Below are 20,219 nucleotides of genomic sequence, written 5' to 3'. Positions count from 1 at the left end.
AGATCCGAGTGGGCCTCCACCCCCGCCGCGGCCGCCCCCGGCCCCTCCGGCCCCCGCCCGGCCCCGGCTTTCAACACAGGTCCTGTTTCCAGCAGTCACTCCGCGCACCAAATGTCCTCCGGGCGCTTCCAACAAAAACTGCGCTGTGGATTTAACTGTGCACTTCAAAGGCGCGAGCCGAGCGCCCGGTCCTGAAAGGGAGGTACGCGCCTGCTGCGCCCCGGGCCACCCCCGTGCCCCCACCACCCCTCCTGGGGGCCGTCCGGGGGCTCACACCGCCCCTCCCAGGCCAGTCTCGGTAGGGCCGGACCCTCTCCCGTCCTCAGCGCCCGCAGCGCAGACTGGCGTGACCTCGCCCCCTGTCCCTGGGGGACTATCTTTGAATCATCTCTGCCGGAGCCGCCCCTCCATCTCTACCTTTTACAGCTGGGCTTTCGGCCGGGGAGACAGGCACCTCGGGCTCCAGGCAGCCACGAAATCCATTGCTGTGAGGAGTTATTTTTATTTCCAGGCTTTAGGGTTGTTACTGAGTTGCCAGGACCTTATCAAAGCGCAGCGGGCTCCAGCCGACTCCCCCGGGCCCGGCTTGGGGAGCCAGTGATCCTGCCGCGCCAATCATAGCCGCGCTCGGCCGGCCCGCGCCGCCCGCCTTAAAGCGACAGCGCCGGGCGCCCGCCTGGGCCGGGCCGGGCCGCCCCTGCCGCACACTTCGCTCCCGCAGTAACCCGCCCCCCGGCCCTCCTCCGCCCCCTGCCAGCCCCCCGCCCTACCCGCCGCAGGGGTGCTCTTCGCCTGAGTTCTCATTCTGTCTTTAAAGTTTTCTGGCCTCTTCGCTCCAGCTTCCTGCCCCCGCGCCTGCCCTGGTCCTCCCCGGCTCTGGAAAGCAACAGTTCATTGTAGCATTCTGGCCGAAGCAAGAACTGCAAGCAAGCAGATTTTTTTTTTTTTTTCTATCATCAAACACTTTTGCACTTCTATTCAAGTTTTTCTGGGAGTGTGGGCTTAGAGGATCTTGTAAAGAGATTTCTAGTCCTGCAATCGACTGGCCAAGTGTCACAGGGCGAACGCGGGCCTGGATTTAGAAGGCATATGCATGCTTGTGCACACGTGTATCTGAGTGTGAATTAGGCCCACAGTGCGTGGGTTCGTGGATGTGTAAATAGGGGTGTGAATCTGCCAGCAACAGGCCTGAGTGCTTAAGTTGGGATCTGACACCGTGTTAGGAAGCATGCCTCAATTCCCTCAAAATTTAACTCCAGCTGCCCATCGTGGCTCTCAGAACACTCCTGGCGCACACATCCACCATCCCTCTGTAACCACACCTACCCAACACTCTTGCAAGCATCCCCCATCCTCCCATATGTTACATATTAAACAGACATGGAATGTCTTTTACTCTTCCACCCGCAGTTTTCATGTATTGCAAACTCCTCACCCCACTGTCACCTTTGAATTCCTGCCCACATTCCCCCAATCTTTATGAGGCAAACCTTCTCTTCTCACTTAATGTAACGAGAAAATACGTCACAAACTTAGAACATTATTCATCCACTCGTCATTGTTACAGAATGACCCATCACATGACAAGCCAATAATTAACTTTTCCTCCTCTTAAAAAACAAGGGTGTCAACCAAATTGGTTCAAGAAATAAAAGAGCCAAGCACCACTGGGGCTGTGTAGGGCTTTGGCTCTCCAATCCAACTCACTTTTTCTTTATTTACTTTCTGGTTGAACTTAAAGGATGACGAACCCTTTTCAAGGCAGAGGTGTTTCTGACCTGTCATTAGGCCTCCAGAATTTTGAAACATGCAAGAAGGACAAAAGAAGCTACACCACCCATGCTGTGCCGGAAAAGGGTTAGCAGCAGAGAATGTGCCTGACACCCCCATCCCCAGGCCATGGGGCGGTGACAAGGGACTACAGCCTCCGGGTGCCAAGGTGGGTAGCATCTCCCTCTCTGACACTGGCCTCTATGTGATGTGCCAGGTGACCCTCTGGGTCACCTCCCCAGGTGCCCGGGCTGGTGTAAAACCAGCAGTCCAGGCTGTGAAATACAGTTACCTCAGGGCCAACCTGGAAGACCAATGAGAATGTGGCAGGGTGACCATCTTTGCCTCGGGACACTGCTGGGTGTGAGGACACTGGAAGCCAGGCCACTTCGGGTCTGCTTGATCTAATTGCCTGGCCTTCTGGAATGCTGGTATGTAGGGCCCATGGCCAAGGGCATGCCCACCCCCTTGAGTGACCCCAGGAGAGCCAGAAGCTAAGCTGTCCCTGTAGTTCCAGGGAGTCTTCAAGCCATAGAGGGTGTTATCACAGGAACAAAAAGTGTGTACAGAAGGGGATGAGTTGCCATAGAAGCGTCTATAATATCAACCGGCAGCCTGTGTGTATGCGCATGCCCAGAGACATATTGGGGAGAGGAGATCGAAAAAATCAAAACATTCAAAATCAAAATAAACAATGGTCAGAAAGAGGAGGCCTTAAAAAGGAAGTGGAAACTGGTCTTCATGGGTGGTTTTCTTCCCCTCCCAGCAGTCCCCACTGACCCATCACTGCCCCCCAGCAGCCCAAATCATCAGTCTCTGCTCCCTCATTATCCCAGGGCAGCAGCAGGGATGGGAGACAGAGATTTAGGAGCAAGGCCTAGTCTGGATTAGATCTTCTCACTAATGACCCCGGCTGAGAGCCTGGTTTCCAGAACAGGTGCTTGCTAACCTTGGGCCAACCAACTACTTCCCCTCCATCTCATTCCCCCACCCCAATTTCCTGTCTGGTGGTACACTGCCCATCCAGCAGGAGGCTGGGCCCGAGTGCTGAGAAGCCAGGATTCCTCTGGAGCCTCCAGGTCTTTGACTACTTGTTGATATATAATTCTGGAGGAGAATCCAAAGTCCTCTGCTTATGCCCAGCCCCTTTCTCAAGATAGCAGTTTTCCATTTTCTCCTTCTCCCTGGCAGCAGGGAGATCATGTGACTTGTTGTAATCCTGCACGGTTGCCTGGAAACTGGAAAGCAAGGTGATGGATTTCTGCACATGCTCATGCGCCCCCTCCTTTAAAGAAAAACCCTACAGAGGATAAACAGCCCACTTTGCCTAAGTGCAGACAAGTTTAATAAAGCAGAGGGTAATTCTTTTCTGGAAGTATGTACAGGGATGAAACTCTAGAATCCCAGAAAACGAGGACTCAGTGTTCCCTGAGGGGCATCTGGCCAGATCTCCAACCTTTAGCCAGCTCCACAAATACCCCTCAGGAGGGGAAGTCACACCAGCTGCGACTTCAGAGACGCTCAGACCCAGGACATTGCTCACGAAGACTCAGTGACTTTGTATTTCATTTCTTTGGAAAAGTGCCACCTTAGACAATACACCTTTGTTTAGAGTGGGAGATGGAGCGAGATACAGGTAACATTTCCTAAGACAGCAGGTCACCTAACCGCTCTGAGTCCCCTTGCATTCACCTCTAGAGTGGAAGAAACACCCCCTCTGAAGGCTGTTATGAGGATAAGCAATAAGGTAAATGCCCAGCATGACGCATGATACTCAGTAGGTGCCCAAAACACACGGTGGTTACTTCTGTGTAGTGATCCTGTTCCCTCAATGGTCTATGACCTGTTCTAGGAAGAAACTCCCCAACTCCACAGCCCAGATGCCTGCCAATAGGAGCCACGCTTCTGGGGGTGGGACCTGGAAGCTGACCAAGGAGGTCTTTCAGAGGTGAGCCCCCAATCCCACAGTGCCCACCGCAGAGAAAATCGGGGCGGGGGAGGGGATGAGGGGGCTATATCTTTCTGCCATATTTCAAACCCTGTCCTGCCCTGTAGGTCCCCCAAATACCAAAATTTTCTGGACAGGGGGGTCCTTAAAGTATAATGTAATCCAACCCATCATTTAAAATTGGGAAATTAAGTAAAGAGGAGGTGAAGAGATTTTCCCAAGATCACTTAGCCCACATTCAAGCTAGCTAGAACTTCTTCAGGGTCCTGACTCCTGGTCCATTCTCTTTCCCCCCGACACCATGGTGGAGAGACTTACAGCAGAGCTGGCTAAGAGGGGGCCCTGAGCATCGCGAATCCTTGACTTCTATGGCGGAGCTAGTACCAGGATTTGGGATGCTTTTCTGAAGACTCACCACAGGGCTTCAGCCTGAAATGCCACCAAAGCACACTTCATCCAGCCCCTAGTAATGTGTGGCCCTGACGCCGTGGAACCACGCTGCCCTTAGCCACATCCTAGGCAGTTCCACCATGGCTTTCACGGGGGCAGGTGTTTCCATGGGCATCTTAGTGGGGTTGGCCCACCTAAGGGAGAATGGACATTAACAGAGCCAGAGGGGAGGAAAAGTGAGACTCAACTTCCTGCCATCCCGTCTCCTCCTTCCTCTCTGCTTTGCAGACCAGGAACTCAGAATGTCAAAGGGGACCCCTGACCAGCATGGCTCCATGCATTGGGCATCCTCCCACGAGGTGAAAGGTTGCCAGTTCTCTCTCACATGGATGTTTCTCTCCTTCTTTCTCCCTCCCTTCCCCTCTCTCTAAGAATTATTTATTTTTGAAAAGTGGAGATTTTGAAGCCACAAGTGAAAAAGTGAGGTCTCCTCAAGAAATACTCCCTGTAGAAGGGTTGGGGAAAACTTATTTGTTAATAAAATTATCATTTTGTGATCTGTTAAATTTAAAACACACTAAGTCAAGCAATACTTTAAGATGTCCTAATCTAATTTACTTTCAAGTGCTTTTTATATTTATTACAAATGTAGCTACAAACGGCTGGGTTTTTCGGCATCTCTCCATCCATCGCCTTGGAGCTTGGCTTTTAGGTGTTGGCCTCAGCTTGTAACCAGAAGAGATCATCAATATTAATGCAAATCCCAAAAGAGCTTCTGATTTTTGGAATTATCTTATCCCACAGTGTCAAGCAGACACACACACACACACACACACACACACACACACGTTCTTTCCAGAAAAGGAAGTGACAAACAGGAGAAAGAAACCCTGAAATCGGCCCTCCAGCTGGCAACACGTGAAACTTTGCTAATAAATAGGCCTGTGTTCCTAAGCTCTCTCCGTGGACATTTTCCTCCGCGCCTGACGTTTCATCTTGCTCATTTGAAACAACTTCTGGAAAGCGAAGGTTTGCCAAGCTTGAAATCAGTCCCTTTCTTCTCTCATGTCAGTGGGGCTTCATGTGCTTTGAGTATTTCTGCTGACGGCGGCGGGCTTTGCTGGGCTTGCAGGATCTGCGGCTGTCGCCTGGATGCTGGGCAGAGTCCCAGGCCGCCCCAGCACACCTGCAGCGGCTCTGGGTTTTGCCTCCCGTTGGAGAACCTTCCCTGCGCCAGGTCCTCTGTGTGCTGCTTTATTATGTAACCTGCCCGTCGCGATGTCCTCAATGTCCTCATGTCTTGCCTGCCGGCTTCAGAGCACTGGGGCGGGTAGAGAGGGCTGACGACATCTTTCAAGAAGCATCTACACTCGCTTGTCTATACTTCCTCCCCGTCCGCTGTCTCCTCAACCCAAGACAGTCCCTCTTTCTCAAAAACCGTTTTCAGCCGGTAAAAGACGTCCTCACTGTCAAGTCACAGGGGCCCCTTTGGACTTGTATGTGGCTGGGCTTCTTGGCAGCACTCTCTCCTTTTGAAGTTCCCAGCACTTAGCCCCATAGCTTTTTCTGAGAGTGACCACCTCCCCCACTGCTGCTCTTCGGGGCACCTCTTTCTCCCGGCCCCCCCTACACAAGGTGCTCTTTCTCTGGGGGTCCTCCCCCCCGAATGTGTTAGGATCGAATCAGTGATTGGAAAGACAAGGTAGCAGAAGACACCCAATCAGAGCAGCAGAACAAAAGAAGAATTTTTTAAAAATGAGGACAGTTTAAGGGACCTTTGGGACAACATGCAGGGTAACAACATCTGCATCACAGGGGCACCAGAGGGGAAGAGACAGAGCAAGGGGTTGAGAACCTATTTGAGGAAATGATGCCTGAAGGAAGAAGACACACAAGTCCAGGAAGTACAGAGTCCTAAACAAGATGAACCCCCTAAAATGTTTTCTCCTGTCCCCGCCCATAGTGCCAAGCTCTACCCTCTAGAGATCAGGACACCCCAGACCTTTGGCCTGCCCTCTCTCCCTCTCCTCCTTCATCATCTCCACCTTGAGAAGCCAGGCCCCAGGCAGCTGGAACTTAACACTCTTAAAATGGAACTTACTTTGTCCCTTGTTGAAACCTGGGTTAGCAGCAACCTCACCGCCCCCAGCTCGCTCAGTCAGAAACCTGCGCCCCATCTAGACGCCTTCACTCCTTTAGTCTCTCAGCCTAAAAATCTGCTAAAATCACCACCTCTCCCCAGGTCCACAACCACCGCCAGGGCTCTGGTTCTTGCCAGGAGCACCAGAATGTTCTATTTATTCTCCCCGCCACTTGCCCCTGGGATCCCTTACATGCTGCTTACAAGGTAGAGAGCGTTCTGCAATCTAAAACTGACCATGTCATCCCCCGTGTGCCGACTCTCCTGGCCACACAAAGCCTTCAGAAGAAGCCCTCAAGTCCTCAGCATGGTGCACAGGGTGGGTGGGCCAGGCCAATCTCCATCCTTATATCCTGCTTCCGCCCCCAAGGCTCCTGCCAAGGGCAGTCCTACATGATAGTCCCCCCCCACCCCTTCCTTTCTCTGTGCCTTTACCCTTCTTTTCTCCCACCGGGGCAGTGCCTCTCCTCTCCTCCGGATTCCCACATTCCCACAGAACCTGGGCTAGTGAGAGTAGCTTTGGGATTAAAACATGGTGGCAGGGGTATGGGTGGGGCTAATCCTTTAAATGATGATGATCTTTGTAAAGCCATTCTCAGAATTCCTGCCAATGAACTTGGTGGGGGGGAGGGATTCCTGAATGGGGTGGCCCAGAATGACTTTGGAGATGTCTATTTTTTGTCCTTTGATGACCATTTTAATGACGGGGACCTAAGCATATGTCCCCTGAACAAACAAGGAGAAATTGTCTTCTCCTCAGATATGGCTGAACACACTTCATGGTTGTCTTGGCAAAAACATGCGTATCTTAAACATAAAATAAAATGTGTGGATTGAGCCTCACCTCCTGTTACTAATGTTCTCTCGATACTTTCCCCAACAACTTTTGAATATAGAAAAAATATAGTAATTATTGAAACTGTGAAATCTGATAACCTCAATGAATCAGCCCAACACTTCTGTGGAGGAAACAAGCCCTGAGCTAGCCCAACTCTTTCGTCAAGAAAGACTGGAGCAAGATGCCATCAACCTCAGCAGGTGACAAAGCAAGAAGGCCAGCGTTTAGCTGATAGTATCATAGGGCAGAATTGAATTCATTTTCAAAAAGATAAATTCGTTCAATGCATGAAATCTGTCTACCTTTGTAAAACTTTTCACGTGAATACATTAATCCACAAATCAGAAAATGTTGAAGGCCTGATGGCCTGACCTTGGGGATCAGGAAATACGGTCACAAAAAAAGTGAAGGACTTCCTCCCCTTCCCTTTCTCTACTTCAAGGTCAGGAAGCCCCAGAGGAGAGCGGGTGAAGGGTGGGGGCAGGTGTGAGACACTGCCTGCCGGGTGGGGTGGGGACAGGGATGCAGGGGGCTTGTCAGCGTCTCACTGTGGATGCTCAGAGGGCACCTTGGAGAAGTGCCCACGGCAGGGTGGCTCTCCCGGTCAAGAGCCGCTCTGCCACCCAGAATAGGGGTGCGGGGCGTGGGATGGTCTCAGGGCCTTCCCCCCATTTCAGCTTTCTCAGGCAGTCACCCACTTCACGTAGGTCCCACAGCTGCTGCGCCCAAACTTGACTCTTCCTTGACTCACATGACCCTCCCCACCCCCACCCTGAGCTCTGACCACAAAGGCGCTTCCTTCCCCCTCTCCAGCCATCCCCGGGGGGTCTTTGCTGCGAATTTCCCTGTGAAAAGGAATCGACCTAAAACTCTACAAGACAATGGGGGGGTCCTGCCTGTCCTCAGGATGGCAGCTCTTCCCCGGAAGAGGGGTCTTCCCCCTCCACATACCCACCCTCCAGGGCGTGGGGATGGGAAGTGGGAGGCGGGCACCCACTGCGGTGGGCACGGGGCCCCCATTGGAGCAGAAGGCAGCCTGCCTCTTAGGGGAAGCGGGGAAGGAAGACACCAATAGCCCAGGGGCTGTTTTCATATTTTTGTGTGTGATGCCTGGGGGCAAGAGAGTCCAAGGCGGTCCAAGAGGGGAAGGGGGTGCTGAGGCTGTGGGCCACTGGGAACAGGACGTGCACTGACCCAGGCAGGAGGAAGCTATGCCTTTTCCAGAAACCCACAGAAAATGGGAGGATGGGGGGATGAGGGGCAGGTGGGCAGACTGGGCTTGGGCTTGGCCGCCCCTCCTGGACCATGGGAGGGAGGGGTTATCTTTGTCCTGAAGTATAATTATGAGCCAGGAGAGTGTGGCTCACCTCACACACCTGGGGGAATCTGTCCCTTCTCGGTGTCTCAGTTTCCCCGAGCGTAAAATGGGAGGAACGGAAGTGCTGGGGGCTGTCGTGAAGATGAGATGAGGTCCTAGAGTAAAGTGGCTAGAACCCTGCCTGGTAACTGCTGAGCACTCAGTGAAGATTTGCTATCTTGGGGGAAAAGGCTAAGAAAAGCTGGGCTGGACTGGGATCCAGATCTCCCCCCGCTGAGGATGTCCTACAGGTCTTTGGACAGTTCGAGGCCTCTTCCCTTAACCATAAAGTGGGAATAAAAGAAAATAATGCCACCCATAAGGTGGCGTTTGAGTGGAGAGGTAGCAGTCAGTACGTTTAGTTCCCGAGAGACGAGTCCTGAGTGACCATCTCTCTGGCACAAAGGTTTCCCTGGGCCCTCGGGGGTCTAGGCACATGAATCACCATCAGCCACGGGGGAGGGGCTGCAGCCCCTGCCCTTACTGTGAGTCTCCCTCAGGCCCAGGCCTTGCAGAGACAGCAGTGAGGGATCCGAGGTACCCTCGCCCTTCGGTATCCAGGGCCAGGGCGTGGGCGGAGGGGATTGGTTCCAGGACCCCTCCCCCACCCCAGATACCAAAGTCCGCGGACGTTCAAGTCCCTTATATAAAACGGTGTACAGTAGTCCCTCTCTATATCACGGTTCACTTATCGTGGGGTTTTTAAAAATATTATATTTAATTATTTATTGAGGATTTTTCGCTCTATCATGGGATTTTGCGGTACCGTATACGTATGTTGTTAAAGTTACATAGGTTTAAGGGTGTAGAATAAATGTAAGGTTCCTACTTTGCAGGGGGATCTAGAACGTAACCCGTGATAAGTGAGGGAATACTGTAGTATTTGCATCTAACCTATGCAGCCCTCCCCTAAACCTAACTGATTATACTAGTCCTCCTTATCTACTGTCACGCTTTCCGTGGTTTCAATGACCTGAGGTCAACTGTCGTCTGAAAATAGTATATGGAAAATTTCAGAAATGAACAATTTATACTTTTTTAACTTGCACACCATTCTACATAGCATGATGAAATCTCAAGCCATCCTGCTCTGTCCCACCTGGGACATGAATCCTCCCTTTGTCTGGACTCCGCATATGCTCCAGGTCCATTAGTCACTGAATGATCCTCTCGGTGACCGGATCTCAGGTTGATTGTTGCGGTACGACAGCGCTTGTGTTCAGGTCACCCTTATTGTCTCTAATAATGGCCACCGAGCACAAGGGGACTGAGGCTGGCAGTTCAGACACGTCAAAGAGAAGCCAGGAAGTGCTTCTTTTGAGTGAGATGGGAAAGTTCTCAACTTATTAAGGAAAAAAAAAAAAATCGTATGCTGAGGTTGCTAATCTCTCTGGGAAGAACAACTCTGCCAACTTTGAAACTGTGAAGAAGGAGAAAGCAACGTAGGGTGCTTGGGCCGTCGCACCTCAACCTGCCAACGTTAGGCCACAGTGCGTGCTCAGTGCTTAGTCATGATAGAAAAGGGATGGAAGTTTATCCCAGGTACATTTGTGTAGGAAAAACACAGTAAGTGTGGTGCTCGGCACTGCCCAAGCACTCCCCAGTTTCAGGCATCCATGGGGGCCTTGGCGTATACACCCCGCCCCGAGGACGGGGGGACTACTGCACTTAAAACACCTAATACAATGTAAATGCTGAGGAACAGCTGTTATACTCTACAGCTCAGGGACTAAGGACAAGAAAAAAGCCTGTATGTGTGCAGTACAGACGCAACCATTGCAGGTCTAACTACCTAGTACACGTCAAAAATGATGTAACCGTTTTTTTTCTTTTTCTTCAAATATCTCCATGCGCCCTTAACTGAATCCACAGGTAAAGAACCTGTGGATATGGAGGGAGGGCAAACTGTACTTGCAAACGGTCTTTGTCTTTGGGACCCGAGGCCCTTGTATAGCCTCAGCACCGGCTGGCTGTGCTGGCGCTTGTCACCCCCTCTTCCCAGCCTCCAGGACATTCCCTGGGCTATGGTAGGAATGGCAATGCCACGTCTTGTCATTCTGTTGCTCTTTCCGAGATCCCTGCTGTGGGGCCTTGGGATGAGGTCAGGAGAGCCTGGGTGCCCTTCCCCGCCCTCCTTCCTGGCACTGCCGTCTCAGAGCCTTTGCAGACTTTGTGGGGTGAACTGACCACAGATCTGGGCCGCAGCTGCTGGCTGTCTTCTGCACACCTTTCTAATGACTGATGTGTGACTGACGAGTGTGTGATGTTGCTGCCTGCTCGCGCGGTCCCCTCTTTGTAAATCCTGCAGACGGCGGCATTTCATTGACGCTTGTCAGTCTAGGCTCCCTGGCCAGCCACAGAAACTGCGGGCGTTATGATGGCCGCAGGCACGCCAAGCCCCTTGCCAGGGTGCGTTTTCTGCGGCCGGCCAGGGAGCTCCTGCAGAAGCCCCGCATGTGAGTTTCTGGGTCCCCCCCACCAACAGGCCTCTCTGTGTGTCTCTGAATACGGCTGGATGTAGCATCTTGGTGTGGGGGTGGCGTCGGGCCACCCCAGGTGGATGGGAGCTTAAGAGGGGGACAGCGGAGTCCAGGACTAAGCGCCTCCCAGCTCCTCTCAAGTCCCCTGGGGCGCTGCCCGCTGGACTGTGGACTCCACGCTCCTCCGCCACCCCCGCTGGGCCCTATGCCCCTGCCCAAATGCTGGGCAGAAGGAGCCTCATCAAAAGACACTGAAGGGGTCCACAAGCCCCCCTGTGCCTGCCACTGTCTTTGAAACTAGCACAGGGGCCTGCACAGCAGGCGCTTGATGCTGAAGGCAGAGGGAAGGGAGGCAGCAAGGGGAAGGGAGTTCGTTCCAGAAGTTCTCAACAGGGTGTTCGGCTGGACTGCAGAGCCTGACAGCCGTGAGCTTCCCACCTTCAGTTCCCTCTCCAGTGAGGGAGGCTGGATGAGCTTACGAGGAGCAGTGGACCCAGCAGCGGGGTTCTGGGCCCCGTTCCCCTGACTCTGGAGAGCGCACCGGGGCAGGAGGAGGCACGGAGCACAGCGGGGCTTTCCGGCTGCACTCGCCATGCTGGGCCTCACCCAGTTCAGTGATGTGCACAGAGCCGCCCAGAGTTTGGGGCGTGGGGGCAGGGGCCAGCCCTTCCTTGGCCACATGTTCCCACCCCCCTTCCAGGACACAGGCCTGCTCCATCCTTTGAGGGTCAGCTGGGGGGCTGTGTCCCAACCACGAGCCCTGCGTGGAAGCGTGCTTGCCCTCCACTCCTTTAGCTTCTGTGGAGGGGGGGGGGGGGGCGAGTCCAGATGCAGAGGAGATGACCCAGGGCATGTGCATAGTTCTGCTCTCTCTCCTTGGGGTTGGCCCGCACAGTGTCCCCTTTTCCCTCTGCTCCCTTAAATTTCATAGGTGAGCCCCCCCCCCCCCCCCCCCCCCCGTTCCCAGGAAAGAACTGAGATTATCCCTTTAAACCAGTGTCAAGCCTGCCTAACCTGGGATACAGCGGCAGGCAGGCAAGTATTGCTGATCATTGCCATGCACTTCCTGGAGTGGCAACAAACTTCACGTCCTGTCTCCCTCTGCCTGACTCCTGTGCCTGCTCCCAATTCACTCCGCACTTGGCAGAGAAAGGGGGTGCTATTTGTTAGCTCCCCCCCAACCTCAGCACCCAGTTTAGAAGCCGTTTCCTTTATAAATGTACTCTTTGAGGTGGGCCTGACCCAGGGGCACCCACGGCTGGGAGGAGAAGGGGACGAAGTGGGGACCCAGAGGCAGGAAGCCACAGTCACCTGCCCCAGAAGTAGTTCCCTCCACCCTTCTGCACGTGCGCCCGGCCATGTGTATCGCATACACAAGGTGCTCGGTCAGTCCAGGGATGCTTGTCCAGACAACCTGATGACAGGGAGCTATCACAGGTTCGGGGACCAAGACGGCCACTTCTGGACCAGCACAGCATGATGAAGGAGGGGTCCAGGGAATTAATGAATGAGAAGCAACACCTCACCTTGCACCTTGGTGTCTCAAATGCTGACCCCACCACTGCGTCTTTGTGACTTTGTATAAGTTGACTAGGCCTCTTAGCCTTAATTTCCTCACTTATTAAATGGAACGGAGGATAAATGGCCACCTTGTAAGACTTGCTTATGACTGAAAGAATTTCCAGCTCCCCATTTTCATATGTCTCCCATACACCAGTCCCGGGTGCCTAACAGACCCAGGCTGCTGTGGGGATCAAGACGACACGTGCAAAGTGGCCGCGACAGTCTCCCGCTGGGAGGAAGCAGAGTGACAGCTATTGCCATTCACATCATGTCCCCACACAGGGTGTATCAGCTCCAGGAAGCTGACCCCAGGGGCCAGTGAAGGGCGATCACACTCAGTCCTGTAAGTGTGGCTTCTGGAATTCCAAGTCAGGAATCACGGGAGCCTGACCCCGCCCTGGCCACAGGGAGTCCAAGGTCTGTCCCTAGAGGGAAGGTGGATCTCCGGGCCACATCACCAGGGTCAGCTCCTTCCCTGGCGCCATCTTCCCTCCCAGAGAGCGGCGCTGTCTGAAGCCCGGGGCCCAGCAGCAGTAAAAGGGTCATAAATGGAGCTGCCATAAACCAGAGACAGAGTCTTTAGCAGTTTCCTTTCTGATAAGGGCTTCAAGGGCCCCGAGGCAGCTGTAATTCCCAGGCTGGGTCCAGTGGCCTAGATATTTGAATCTCTGGGTCAGAGTCCATGGAGACAGAGAAGATGCGCCAGGAGGAGACAGCCTCTGAGGGCGCAGGGAAAACTGGGAGCGTGCATCTGGCTGAGGGTGAGAGGAAGAGGCACTTCCGAGGGACCAGGCCCTCTGGGAAGGGCTTCACGGGTCGCCTCACTTACTCCTCTGCCCACCCACCCTCTGAGCACAGCTATCATCAACCTATTTTATGGGGAAACACAGGCCTGGAGACAGGACCTGCTATCATTGAAGAGCACAGAGAAAAATGCAAATGTGGCCCCCTTGTTCAACAATTATGAGGAATTTCAAGATGAGACCAGCACAGCACTGAACCCGGCAGGGGCCCTCTGTGTGGGACCCCAGGTGACGGCACAGACCCAAGCCCAAGAAGCCAGCCTGTCTAGAGGGCCAGCCGCATGACGAAGGTCACATGCATAAGTACTCATTGGGGGCCGGATGCGAGCACAGTGTAGTAGGAAAGAACAAGGCTCGGGGTTGGTCTTTCACTTCCTCCCAGCCCTTCCACAACACGGATGGTGCTGCCTCCAGCCACAGGCGAAGATTCAGAGAGGGCAGGTAAACGGTTCAAGGTCACCTAGCTCCCTGAGAGATGGACTCTCCCCATAAAGCAGCAACTTCAAGGTGGGCCATTATGGCCTTGGAAGATGTCATCTTTGAACCTTGAGTTGCTGAGACACCCTCCTGGGCAGTGGAGGCCCCCTGGCTGGAAGGAGCTGCTTGTTAAACAGCCCTCCAGGACAGGCGTGTAGGCTCTCAGCCCCCAGGGCTCAGGCCGACTGTCCTTTGCCCTCTTTAGCAGATGGGCAGAACCCCTGGTCTAGTGTTAGGTTCCCATTCCCTGAATGACAGGCCTAAATATCTGAAGGCATCTACTCTGAGCTGCCAGTCTTAAGGATGAGAGCCGCAGACTAAAGAGGCGTTTTATGAACTTTCCAGCTGGCTAATGCATAATCGGTGAGGGCCTGCAGCCCAGTGCTGGCTCTGGCTCCATTTGGCTCAGTGATCCATGCCACTGTGGGCTCCCCGGGGTGCTCACCTGCACAAGCGGGGACTTGGGCACCAGCTTCCCTGACCATTCTACTCTATTCTCTCTCCTCACTGTACGTATCGCCCACGGGGGTGGCCAGCCTCATCGGGTAAGAGGAGTGAAGGCTTTAGAAGGCAGTGGCTTGTCACCCATGCTCCCTCCTCCCTGGGTCTCCTTGGATGGGGGAGAGGTGCTGGCTGTGGGTTTGGGGTTCATACACGGGTTCAGCAGTCAAGAAGAGTAGCACAGACACAGGCAGATGCTAAGAAGTGGGGATCCACTTCTGTCCCTGTGACGTCTTCCCAAGAACCATTACCCTTATTCCTTGGAAGAAAGAGCCAGGCTTCCCAAACCCTCCTAGGATTAATGATGAGTCTAGCCTGTCATTTTGTGCATTCCTGGTATTATTACAAGCATTCCAGGTTATGTATAATCGTAGGAATTTGGAAATAACATTCATGTCTGTAGAGGACTGATTAAGGACATTAGAGATACACTACAGGTTGTACATAGGAACATTATATAGTCATTTAAAAAGTGATGCTATTATTAGAAATGCTTATGAAGTTAACTCCAAGAAGCAAGAGGCAAAAATTGTAGAGAATATGTATTCAATCAGGTAAAATGTACAGAGAAAAGACTTGACTAGCAGAGCAGATGGTGGGATTGTAGATCATTTTTCTCTTGCTTTTTACACTTGCGCTAGCGTGCTCGGGTTGCCGGCCACCACCGGCTCCTTCCTGAGGGGGCAGGCCTTTGTACCATGTGACCCCACCCCCTTTGAGCACAGCGAATCAGGTTTGGCCATGTCACTCCTGGACAGCCCATCATAGGCTGTCCTGGGCCACATGACTTGAGTAGTCAGGTCTAGAAAGACAAGCTAGGTTGGTTAGCTCTTCTCGCTGGGATCCCAGGCTGTGCTTGGGGGCCAGAGTGAGGCAGGGGGGAATGCCTGTCACAGACCCGGGGTACTTAAAGTTATCAAGGAGCAGGGCCCAGAGGAAGGAGCCATCCTGAGGGATAGAGAAGCCCCCTAAGCCACTCATGTTCCTGTCAACACAATGCCACTTTCCCTTGGGGTCAGTTGAGTGAGTCTCTGGTTGGTTCTTACAACTCAACGATATTATTTTGTATTTTCCACGATTTCTATATATACTTTATATTGCTTTTAATAAAAATAAGTAACCAGCAGACAGAAGGGTTCCTCCCATCCTTGGATGACCCCACCATTTTGAAATGCCTTCTTCTACGGGGTCAAACATGTCACGTGGGCTCGGTCCCATCTCACCTCACCAGGTTACAGAAGACTTGCCGTTCAAGGCCCTTTGCATGGCCTGCACCCAGAATCTCATCTGGGGCTTTAGTATCACACACCCCTACCAAGAGCCTATTGGGGACAACCTGACAGGCCCACAGAGCATGGTCCCCCCAGGAAGTGGCATCTCTGAAGGCAGCAGGGCCTCTGTTCCGTGCCAACCACATTTTCCGACAACGGTCAGTGACTCTGCATTTGCATCTGGGCCTCAGCACTGCCATTCACAGACTCACACCCAAACCAGAGAACAGACAGCTGGGAACTACCAGGCAAGAAAATACATAAATAGTTTCATAGAATTTGAAGTCCACTTCCTTAGCGAGAGAACTTTTGTCAGCGAGTCCGAACAGATAAGAGTGATAAATCTCCTGGCCCTGTAAGCCGTTAGCATTCCCATGCTCCCAGCTATCTCAGATTCTGGCCAGATCTACCCACTTGAAAGGGGTGGCAGACCGGCCTCAAACGTTCTCCTCCTGGGTAAAAGGCACACAATCATGCTCACCTATCTATAAGCTTTCGTGAACTTTCTTTCTACCTGCTTGAAATGTGGCTTGCTCGGCAGAAAAGGCCCAGAGGGAATGAGGTGGGGGAAGAGAGGGGAGGGAGGGGCAGGGACTCCTCTCCCAGAAGCCAGGCTGGCAGTGTGGGAACACTCCTCCACGCCCCAAACCCCCCCAGGCAGAAGAAATTCCTTGGGGGACTTCAAGCCCAGGCTTACATCCCAAGTCACCACTTAGAAACTGCTTGCCTTGGGCAAATGCTTCTGCCCTTCCCAAGGCTCAGCTTTCTCAGCTACGAAATGGGAATGAAGCACCGGATTACAGGGAGGGCGGAACGAGGAAATGGACATGAAGCTGCCTGGACGCAGTAAGCACCCTGGAAACGTTCACCTCCCTTCATCTTAGGGAGCCAGGCTGTGGCTGCCCTTCTTCTCCCTCCCCCCTGGCCTCCCAGTAGGAAAATGTCCGAGATTCTCCGGGGAGCCGCAGGGAGGGGGCGGGGCATGCTGCGCACAGGGCAGTCGCCCCAGGCCAGGCAGGCAGCCACCTTTCAGGGTCCCCCACGGGCAGCTTGCCCCCGTTGCAGACTGTGTCAACAGGCAATGCTGTCCGGGCCCAGGGAAGGGCGAGTGGCTGCAACCAGGTTTGGAAACATGTGTCAAATCTAGTTCCAACCAGATGAGACCGCCCTGCTTCCAATGGTCGCTTTCCATCCGAGTCAGAGCCAGGGGGGGCGGAGAGGCTTGTCCACATCTCATCCCCAGGCAGCCAGGCCTGTCTGTTTCCCCACAGTCCTTGCGCCCAGACTGAGAGCTCACCTTTCTGTTCCGGAGGCTCCATTCAGAAGGTCCAAGCCATGATTCATGGGGCACAAGGAGGCAGCAACCGGTCCTCCCGTCCTGCGCTACACGGGCCAGTCCTGTCCCTGGACGGGGAGGAGGCTAGATGCTGTTCAAACATCGCAGCAAGGGGGTTGGCGGGGCCACCAGTGCCCCCAGCCCAACGTGAAATATCCCACATAGAGCAGATGAGCCCAAGGCAATTGGCCAGGAAGCCACCAGCTTCTTTTTACTGGGTTAAAAATGGTGGCTGAAATGCACACACACACACACACACACACACAGACACACAGACACACACACACTCCACCTCCACCACCTCCACCACCACCACCACCACCACCCAGAAACCAACCCAGCAGAGACTGCAGCACACCAGTAAAGAGTCAAGAAGGAAAGGAAACCCAAGTGTTTTGAGTTTAGCTATTAAGCATAGTTTCCAGCCAGTGTACTCATGTCTTGAAATGAAACAGATGAAAGCAACATGTGTCAATGGTTGTAGGAAGGCAATAATGCCATCAACAGGAAATAAAGAAATTGAACACTGAAGCCTCAGCCCAGAACTTTTAACTCTTCTCCTGCCCCCACGCCAAGGCCTTCTGCGTGGGAGGCTGAGGACGTTTCCTGCACGCCCAGGGCTCTGCCCCCGTGGGCTCTGGGGGAAGTCCCTTCAAGGACCATGAGCACCAGACAAGAACTTGCTTTGCTTCCTGAGGGCCGATGGCCTTGGCAGGAAGGGAGCCCCCGTGGGTCCTGGATCAGCCGAAGAGGAAGCTACAAAGCCTTGGCTGTGGGACCACAGTTAGGAGTTCCTGGCAAGGGCAGCGCTGGCTGCTGGCAGAGGCGGCAAAGCCAAGGCCAATGTGCTGGCACCGGCGGGGCAGCGGCGCCACCAGGGAGTCCCGCAGGCCCCGGGAGGTGCCGAAGTGCTGCTCCGCCGCCAGGGGTGCTGATGGAGCCCGCCGGATCCAGCTCACTTCTCACCCAATCCCCCCAACTCAAGGCAGAATAAAGGAAGGGCACACCACCCCTCTGGCAGACCCTCAGAGAACCCAGAAAGACAGCGACACTGGGCCTAGGAAGGTGGAGCTAATGCCCACGCGCCTTGAGAATGGTCGGAATGGCTCCTCCAGGCTGGTCTCCCGGCTTCCATCTTTGATGGAGAGACACTGTTCAGCTTTGGGGATACTTGCCCCAGTGTTGACTCTGTATATCACATGCGAGTAGTACACAGAACTTAAAAACAAAACAGGAAAACGGGATAACATAGACAAAGCCGGATCCTGGAGCAAGAGTGTGTCCATCTAGTTTTAGACCTGGCCTTGGCTCACGGGCCCAGCAGTGCACCTGTCACCTCCATTGGAATGCTTGGGGAGGCCCAGAGCTCTGTGCTGGAGACGTGACGCCAGGGGTAGGGCTCAGTGAACTAGCCCACTGATTTTCAGACTAGCCTGGACCAGAATATCCTTAAAAAGTAGATGGTAGCATTGTCATTACATGCAGGTAAAATTAATGGACAGAAATGCCACAATTCCTTCTTCTATCACTTAAAAAAAAACCCTAAAACTTCTTGCAGGTGCAGATGCTGGACTTCAGAATAGGAGCACTGGCATGCACTCAGACGTGTACCTATTTCGGTTTTCCGTGCCCCCGTGCACAGCTCGGACTGTCATAACAACACCCCACGGACTGGGTGACTCAGAAAACAGGAATTTAATCCTCACAATTTTGGAGGCTAGCAACCCCAGACCAAGGTGGGAGTCAATTCAGTTCCAGGTGAAAACTCTCGTCCTGGTTTAGGGACGACCACTGTCCCACTGTGTCGTCACTTGGCTACTAGAGCTCTGTTCTCTCCTCTTCTGATAAGGACACTAATCCCATCCTGGAGGCCCCATCCTCCTGGCCTCCTCCAGCCTTAACTACCTTCCAAAGGCCTCTCTCCACATACCATCACCTTGGGGGTAGGGGTTCAACATATGAATTTGAGGGGACACATTCATTCTACAGCCCTGAGTTTCAAGAATTGTCCCCAGGTCGATCTGACCCAGATCTGTAGGTGCCTGCCATGTGCCATGTGCTGTCCCAGGCTCAGAGACAGTGTCTGCGATGATCAGATGAGGGCTTTGTCCTCCGAGAGCCCTCGCTGTGTGACATGAACACAGAGCAGACAACAACAGCAGCTGGATAAGGACCGAGGCAGAGATGCCTACAGGGGGCAGGAGCTCAGAGTGGGCACTGAGCCCACACCGGATGAGATGACAAAGGGACAGAACCAGTCCAAGGAAGCTGATGGGGGCACCCTGGCAGATGGCACAGCATGGACAAAGGCTGGGGGGCTGGACACGGCCGCCGGAAGGGGCAGCTCCCCTCAGGATCATATTAGCACAGGGTGCGCGGGGCAGGCGGTGTCCGGGTGGAGCTGCCGTGGTCAGATGGAGAGAAACCAGAGGCTCGATGAGGCGGTATGGCCTTGATTTTATAGAGACACTGTTTTCAATCAGCTGGTGCAGAGTTATGCGATGAAGCTGTATTTTCGGATGCACTTTCTTGGAGTGTTGGGCTGGAGTTAATGGGGGGTAGGACTCGGGAAGCAGGAACCCCAATGGAAGTCCATTATAATCTAAGATCAAAGCTGGTTAGACATTCATATTTTATTTCAACAAGAGTCTCAGGCAGGGCTCCCCAGAAGCAGACCCTGAGGTGGACATTCATGTGAATTGTTAGGAAATAGTTTCAGAACAAATCTGTGTGTGTGTGGAGGGGGGGGGGGAAGTAGGGGGAAGTGGCCTGGGGCAGGGAAGGAGGCCAGTAAGGGCATGATGTCCAGCCAGGCGACTTTGGTTCAAGCCATGGGCAGGTCTGGAGTCCTCTGGCTTGGGGACAAGGGAGCTGAAGAATTTATGCCTCAGCATCTATCAGGGCTGGGGTGGGGGGAGGTGGCAGGGCACACAGATGCTTTCTGCTGTCTGAGCTTGCAGGCAAAGTGGGTTCCAGCAATTTCCACCAGAGAGAGGAGGAGAGCTGGGAGTGAAAGCAAAAGGAAGCTGGTGGCTGACGGTGGTGAGGGGACTGGAGCGCCCCGAGGGCATGTGCTGCAGTCCCAAGACCACCCAAGGACTCCCAGTGCACCCCCTGAGCACAGGTCTCAGCCTTGCCTGGCCAGGAATTAGTGCTTGGGAAGAACTTATAAGGCTCAAATAAATCTACAAGGTCAAGGGAAGTCCAAAAGCTGTGGCATCAGCTCCACTTCCAAGAGTATGGGGATCTTGTGGCTGTAAAAGATTCTTCCCAGATGCAAAGGGGCAAGGCACCAGGCAGAGAAAAGACTGCTGGCCCCACGTGGACCGGATAGCATGCCATGAA

General features: G+C 53.5%; 1 long non-coding RNA gene across 1 annotated transcript; it reads left to right on the top strand.

Annotated features, from left to right (window-relative positions):
• Positions 1–1,614: 1,614 nt before the first annotated feature.
• LOC149998855 (uncharacterized) lies at positions 1,615–4,880 on the top strand. The gene is made up of 3 exons (XR_016514173.1): positions 1,615–1,939; positions 3,623–3,718; positions 4,029–4,880. It is a non-coding gene; the product is annotated as an uncharacterized LOC149998855 (long non-coding RNA).
• The last annotated feature ends 15,339 nt before the right edge of the window (positions 4,881–20,219 follow it).

Source organism: Furipterus horrens, unplaced genomic scaffold (assembly GCF_987537825.1).
Source record: "Furipterus horrens unplaced genomic scaffold, mFurHor1.1.pri manual_scaffold_11, whole genome shotgun sequence".
Taxonomy (NCBI): domain Eukaryota; kingdom Metazoa; phylum Chordata; class Mammalia; order Chiroptera; family Furipteridae; genus Furipterus; species Furipterus horrens.
The sequence above is the reverse complement of the archived record's forward strand: the minus strand, read 5'-3'. Positions and strand labels throughout refer to the sequence as shown.